The sequence below is a fragment of the Metopolophium dirhodum genome, chromosome 1, assembly GCF_019925205.1.
Source record: "Metopolophium dirhodum isolate CAU chromosome 1, ASM1992520v1, whole genome shotgun sequence".
NCBI classification, from domain to species: Eukaryota; Metazoa; Arthropoda; class Insecta; order Hemiptera; family Aphididae; genus Metopolophium; species Metopolophium dirhodum.
The window spans coordinates 32,551,531-32,560,177 of record NC_083560.1 but is presented as its reverse complement, the minus strand read 5'-3'; positions in this window follow the sequence as shown (position 1 = coordinate 32,560,177).

Sequence of the window (8,647 nt, the reverse complement as noted above, 5' to 3'; positions counted from 1 at the left end):
AATAGCAAAAATATTATTTTTTCAATTCTATGTTTATAAATGAACACTATTATAATCTCGATAATATACACCTATCTGGCTATTTATGAGTTATAATTTATAAATTATATTCAAATTAATATAGTTAATAAGTAATAATTAGTAATATATTAGACTATTAGAGTATACATATATAAGAAGATAAGTATTCCGAATACTGTACTCAGAATAATCGTAAAAAGTATTCAAAATACCGTATAGAATACTTTCAAAAAAAAGTATTTAAAAAGTATTCCGAATACTGTAATCGGAATACTACCCAAGTCTGAAAATATAAATTTTTTAAATCATTACAAAACAAAATGTTTACAATTTTTTTAATTGCATTACGTGCACATGTAAAAAAATTAAAAAATGTAGTATTTAATTATTTAATGACAATGAATATTTACTGTTAATTAATCAAGCATACAACATTACAATTTAACTATTAAATAAAACGTCTATCCTTTCAATATTGATTATAATTTAACTTACCTCTACATCCACAGGAGATTCGTCATGACCACCGTGGGTTCCCTTAACTAAAACATGTCGGTTATTTACGTGGATTCGTCCTTTACAATTAATATCCCTTCTGCGACATCTATAATATTTTGTGATATTGTCTGCGCTCATCCTATCGAATATATATTGAAATCCTTCATGGGCATAAACGTCTTTCGACCTATTAGTGACAATAACGTCCATTTTCAATGCGAAACGTAAATTTAAATAAAATTGCCTTGTTTAAATGGAAACGTTGGCTTAAAACAGGAGATGCATATAAGTCCACAGCTTGAACACAAGTGGTCTAACACAATAGGCTTCAGAGGTTGAAATTATTTCATTAAATAAAATAAAATATATCGCAGTGATCTATTTATAATAATTAAGGTACCTTTAAGATCCTTTGATGATACCGACAGCCGCGACAGGACATATAGACATACACTATAATATACACCCAGTGGGGTAAATCCTGTATCCGAATTCTTGCTAATTTTATATATTTATATCTCGATGGACACAATGAGTCATAAGTAGTCAGTACATAATTTATTTGTTTTAAATTGTTTAATTGTATATTAAATAAATGTATATGTTGCGCATCGTGTTATTGTACGTTTCACGAAATGAACAACAACGTTTGCATCCATTTCACGTACCTTATGGAACCGCGGTTTCTCCACTTCACGTAATTACACGGATTATATTTCGTGGATAACTAAACCGTCATCAACAGAACTTGTTCTGTCATTTGAATGTCCATATAACAAACATTAAAAAACTTAAATTTTAGATTCTGAGCGGAGCGTAGGTATTGATATTACAATGATGTTTGGTTTTTTTTTTAAAAAATTGTTTGTGTCTATCATCACCATTTGGGGCAGTAACATTGCTTTGATTTTTTTCAACAGTATCTCGTTCGATGAGAAAGTGAATCTAGTTGGTGAATTCTTGACAACGGGAGGTTTCTCAATAGTTTTCAAAAGAGCAAGGAAAAACAAAAGAAAAAAAGGTGCTCTGCTGTACTGTAGGTTACAAGTGGGTCACTGTAATGGATTGTGTTAAATTTGAATTCAATGATATAATATCATTGTATACGAAAAACGATTCTGAGCGGTGACGGTTTGTCAGTGTGGATATTTTATATTATATTTATATTTGTATTACTTATTAGTTATTATTAAGAGGACGCCACACCCGCATGTGTTTTCTCCGGGTAACATACCAAATTTACGCACAGAAATTCAAGTTTGAGTCTAGAGTCTAGAGTGAATCGAGCTATTATAAAATTCGATGGTAAGAACATTATCTATGTTTTGTTGGAAGTTTTTTACGATAATTCAGTTTTTAAGTGAGTTATAGAGTGTATAATAAATGTAAATTAAAAACGCTCATAACTCACTTAAAAACTAAATTAACGAAAAATACTTCCAACAAAACACAGATAATGTTCTTACCATCAAGTTTGATAATAGGTCGATTCACTCTAATTTTTAAGCTAACGGCATCAACTTGAATTTTTGAGCGTAAATTAGGTATGGTATATTAAATCAATATATTGTAATATTACAATACAAAATGGCTAAAATCGTTATTCTTGGTTATTTAATATGTAATTTCCTCCACCAAATTTGAACATAAAATGACTATAATAAAAACTGTGCTTTTATATTTTTGAGATTTTTGAGATTTTTTGTTCAAGAATAACTTACTTAACCCTTGTTCTACCTACATTTCCAATTCTTGGCTATGAAAGTAGAATATTTTATACATTTTTAATTTCAAATACATTTTAAAATTTATGAATATTGAGTAAAAAATGTCATGTATTTACGATCATTTGTTTTAGAGTTAGGTACACCAAAAACCAAATTCAATTTTGTGAAAAACATATTTTGCATAAAAATTCCCGTTTTTCCTTGCTTTTTATTTTGTTTTTCGTGGCGCTTTTGAAAACTTACTTTACTTTTGACCCCCCGAGTAGGCACCTAGTAGATTTACTTTCCTATCAGAAAAGATACTGTTGAAGAAATCTATGCGTTTTTACTGTTCTTAAAGGTAATAGCAGACACAAAAGTATTTTTTAAAAAAAACACTTATTAAATTATACAATTGTGATTATAAAATATTCTTTAAAAAAGCAAAACCATATTAGAATATTTGGGACCAACTGCAGCATCTAAATTGTGAATACAAAATTAAAATAATCTATTATAATATATTATTATTACATCTTATTAGGTAAATCTTCTTAAATAAAAAATAAAAAACAAAATGAAAATGAAAATATAGTATACTTACCTACATTAAAATAATATTAATGTAATTTGTGATTTCCAATGACCAATTGAGCTAGGTAGGTACTTGAAAATGTTAAGCACCCTTCTGCATGGAAAAAATAAAAAGTTGTACACAGTAAACTGTGTTAAAATTGTTGAACATTATCAAAAATTATTCACATAAATGTTAATAAATATAATTTTTTTATGGTAACAAAATAATTAGGCGTGGCTGCATGATTAATAATTAGAATATGCTAATATTCTGTTTGAAGGATGTATATAATTTATTATATTGTCTGATGTATATCCGCTACAAGCAAATAGATTTATAAATCTAAAAATATTAATAACAATATTTAATATTGTGGTAGGTAGGTACATGATATTGGTACCTATAACGACTATAACTTATAAGCTACAAATCATTGGCACAAATAGGGGGGGGGGGGAGAGGACTTAATCTCACAATTCAAAGTTCCGTACTTAGTACTATAAGCATATATAATTTTTAGAAAATAATATAGGAAGATCATGGGGTTTTAGTGTCCCATCAAAATATTGGGCTATTTGCGCCTATGCTATACGAATAATAATATATTATACTTAAAATTTTTGTAAGTGAAAAAAACACTGGTTCCTGTTATATTATAATAGTTCGATATTTCCATGTGATTATTTTATTGTTAGTCACTAACTTTTACATTTTTTTACGTTTTTTTTATGTTTTGAGTTGTTTTCCATTGTTGAGACAGATAAAAATCATTACAGAGTGATATATTATGAACATTGTATAATGTATATTAGATATTTGATACAATGGTCAATGGTGAATGGGTCACCAAATAAATCATAGATACACTTATCACTTACCTATGTTATATGATGCAGGTACCTATTATAGGTACACTGTTATGCGAGTTGTATTACGTAAATATTACCCATATTAAATAATAACAATCAATGATTTAACAATGTTATTTTGAGAATTCCAGAGTATACCTACCAATCCTGACCTAATTAATTGTTCTAATATGTTAATAGTTAATACGGCTGAATCCTCTAATTTGACTTTGTAGCATATATAATGGGTTAGCTCAATTCACGATAAAATAATTTTCTAATAATTGTATAATTTTTATTTTGAAACAAACTTTTTTTTTAATCTTACTTATTTAAATAGTTAATATAGTGCCTTTTCTTACATGGTACCTATGTATTATGTAACAAATATGAATAAAGTTCAATTTTGGATTTGAACGTGGCCCGTGCGAAGTACATAAGAGGTTATCAAATATCTGTAGTGCCAAACAAAGCAATATAGACTAAATATTACGAACTAATAATTACATTAAACAGTCAGGCATTATTGTATTAATTGTAGGTACATTTATCATTTGCATGTTTATTAAAAATAATAAATCTAGATAATAATTTCGAAATTCTTGTCACGTGCCATTAAGCCTACAAAATATGTTGTTATTTTTTCTTTCTAAAAAGTATTGTTTTGTGGGACTTTGTTACACTATTATTTACTATGGATTCTAAAATAAAAGCGTTTGCCCCCGGCCCAACAGAGTGCAAGAACTGAAAGCGAATGGCTCCACCCCCGTGAGCATGCCTATGGGCTGCGCATTTATGCACAAACTGAAATTAAAGCTGCGAATTCCAGTAGGAGGGGTGATTAAATATATATGATTTGAATTGAGAAACATATCGAAATTTATGTTTCAAAATCAAAAATGTGATAATCGGGGATAAACGCATGAAATATTGGGGTGGTGAGGTTTGAAAAAATTGTATAATCTTTGTACCTAATACCTATTGCTATACCTATATTAAATGATAGGTAATAGGTAGGTACATCCAGGGGCGTCATTTCAACTTTTTTTTTGTTGGTGCCAAAATGTTGGCAGGCCATTCAAATCATTACCAGGCCACATAAACATTTTTTTTTTTTTTTGGAGGGGGGGCAAAAACTAGAATTTTTGTATAATTAATTTAATATGTCACTTATATTAGTATGAAAATATCACACCATTGTTACTATTTTTGAAAAACTATGTGCACTGTGTAGGTACTTTTAATGTATTTATTTTATATTGTAGATAACAGTGTACAGTGTTCTACACTCGGTAAATAAATGTATGGGTATAAAACACCTTTATAATAAAATACCTAACCGAACCCAACCTACACATTTTTTTCTCCCTGCATACTCAAAAAATATAATATAGCTACCTAGCTTAATAAAACCATAAATATATTTTATGAATACCCTTCTTCACAATATTTGTGTTATAATTTTATCAATTATAATATTGATGGACCAGAAAGCCACATCAAACATTCTTGGAAATTAAAAATTAGTACAATACATTTTTTTTTTTTTTTAATACTGAAAAAATATAAAATATATGTAATATAAAACACTTGGGTAAATCGGCGCTTTTATTTATTGTTGGCAGGCTAAAGAAGGCGTTTTAAAAAAAAGTTGGTGCAAATTTAAGCCCCCCCCCCCCCAAATGACGCTTCTGGGTACATCATTGGTATTATTGATATTTCGTGGGGAGGTTAACCCTTCGCGGCGAAACGGTCGCGGCCAAATGTCCAGCGGCGATTCGGTTGCGGCGAAACGGTCCGCGGCGAAATGTCCGGCGGCGAAAAAGTCCGCGGCGAAACGGTGCGGCGGCGAAACGGTCTGCGGCGAAATGGTACAGCGGCGAAACGGTCTGCGGCGAAATGGTCTGCGGCGAATCGGTCGCGGCGAAACGGTCGTGGCGAAATGTCCGGGTTCGATTATTTTCGATTAGATACAAACATTTTTTTAGTTATATTGTTATAACGTTAACTTTTAAATTAATAAATAGTGGTTTAACATATTAACTCTTGTCGTTATACTATAAAATAATAAGAAAAGAGGAAATACTCAAATTAATTATTAAGATAGTAAAATATGGAATTCTTATTATCTCATCGATATGAAAACTAAAATTTGGTCCATGAAATCAGTTTGATTTGAAACAGACAGATTTCAAACCATTGTCAGAATTAAAACGCATCTTATAATTTGCAATTAGTTGCAATTCATTTGCAATTATTTGGCAGCATTTTGAAATGAATCGGGCATAGTGGGGGGGGGGGCTAAAATATCAACGCAGAAAAAACAAGAGAAAACCCGCATCTTCTTTTATACATTCTGGAAGAGTAATATCACATTCAATTTAACACAAATACAATTTAAAATGTTTTAATGCAAAATGTAATATTACAAATATTTATTTTTTAATTTACCTAATCCTGCTTCTAACTAATTTTATATTATAGAAAAAAACAACTTAATATGGTAATATTAAAAATTAACAGCCACTAATTGAATGGAAAAGAATAATCTATGTGGTTACATACAGTGTTGAGAATAAATAACGAAAACCTATATCTAGATACGATACAGATAATTGTATATACATTAAAGATGATATACTATTTAATATATACGATAAAGATAAATAAATTTGACATTTATCTAGATTAGATTAGATTACCTAACTCTTATCTAGATAATATGGTAGGTAGAAAAAACTAATTTGTATTATACTTAAATAACAAATATATTTCTTTACCTACTTGAACATAAAGTAACTAATAGTTAATAGGTGCATACAGTGATTTAGTAATATTATGTACTAATTGGATAGTGTTCTGATAGAGCAATTTTAGTAAAAAAAAATATTAATATGATTTAAATAAAATGTATCTAGGTAAGGAAGTATGTCTTCTAAGATAACAAATGGCCTGGCTAAAAAATTGAAAAATTCGTAAAAAATATAAAAAATGATTTGCAATTAGCCAAACTCGATTTGCAATTAGTTGCAATGAATTTGCAATTATTTGGCGGCATTTTGAAATGAATCGGGCAAAGTGGGGGGCTACATGAAGTTGGCCCCCCCAATTTTGAATTTGAGTTTACTCAAAACTGGGTGATTTGCAATTAATGAAACTCGATTTGCAATTATTTGCAATTAATTTGCAATTATGTGGTGGTATTTTGAAGTCATTCGGACAAAGTGGGGGGCCAACTTCATGTACATTCTTCAAATAGTCCATAAGCAGCTGCATTTTTGTCATACTTTTGCTGTATGTTTAACAGATCAAACCAATCATTAAAAAGTTGAATAACTTCTGAAGCCTAAAAATAGAATACCAAAGCTTATTTTTATAATATACATTTTAATTGTATTGTTTTGTTTAGCTTATATAGTTATAGTTCATAAACTTATAGTATTGTTATAAGCATATACACACTTCTTTCCAATTATGATTGTTTATTTTATTTTTATTTCCTAAATAGCTGATTGATTTGGCAACACTATTTGAAAATATATGAGCTGCCAATTTAACATTCATCCTATTTGCACCTTCTACTAATAAATGTCGTTCTGATAGTTTATGAGCAAATCTGTATTCTTTGTTAGAGTTTACCTGTAACAGTTTGTGTAAAATATTTTTACCAATATATTTACCATTAGATAAAACAAATCCTCTGTAAAAATTGTAGTATTTGTACCATAAAATAAACTAATTTATAAATTATTTGAAATTATTAAAATAATTACCTATCCAGAAAATGATTCCTAGCTAGTTTAAGTAAATGAGGTGCATCTGCAAAAGCATAAATATTTTGTTGTGTTACAGGATGTTCAAAGTATGTTCTGTCCATCGAAATACATAAATCACGCCATAATCCAACATTTGATGGGCCCATGTCACTACAATAGCCACTACATTATATCCAACTTCATATAAATTGCAAATTATATTGCTTAGGATTTGCTTGGTCATTGATGTATCATAGTTATAGTAAACTGGTTGTTTCCAGGAAGCAACAAGCCCTAAAAAAATTTTACTTGAAGTTTCCAATACATAATTAATTTTGTTTTTTTATACCTCGAACAACAACAGTCTGAACACATTTATATAGTCCAATCATTTGTTCATACTTGTTATCAAAACAAATTCTTCTTGACACATATGTCTCATCGAATGATACAACTGTGAATTCATCTTTTATATCCAGTGTTTCTCCTTAGATTTGTTTTTAAATTTTAATTCATATATGATATTGAATTTAATTACAAAATAAATAATATATTTTAAAAATAGATACCTTTTGCTTTCATTAACGTCATTACACCTGAAAGAATGCCTGGTTCCATTGGAAATTGAACTGCTCTTGTTCGTAGTGTTGATAATCCTAATTTTTTACTAATTTTACCATGTATTAAATTAATTTATATAAATAAAAATACAAACCAACTAAAGGAAAATGTTTTTCTTCACGTAAGTATCTATATGCTTTAGGTGATATACATCTCAATGTAATTGCAGAAGAAATATCTTCAGGTTGCCATTTGTATACCTTTTTTTTAGGGTTTAAAATCTATTTGAGTCTCAGTGAATAAATGTGACACTATTTTTGTAAAACGACATTCAAATCGTCCTTTTTCTTGACCAGACCAGTTTTTTTGACTAATAACTACATTTGTTACGTCAATATTTGTTAACTTCAATTCATTATTTTCTTTTTTCAAAATCTCTAACTCATATTTCAATCTAATAAATATTCTTAAGAATAAAAAAAACAATTTCAATATTATTTAAATTTTTAATATTACAAACACATACTAATAATTTAATATAGGTACTAAAAAAATTCCACAAATAGATATTCTAATTATATACAACACAAAAAGATTTATAATTTTATCTATATCTAATTATATCTAATAATTACATTATGAGTATTATAAATTATAATAAAGTTATCTAAAACTAGATAT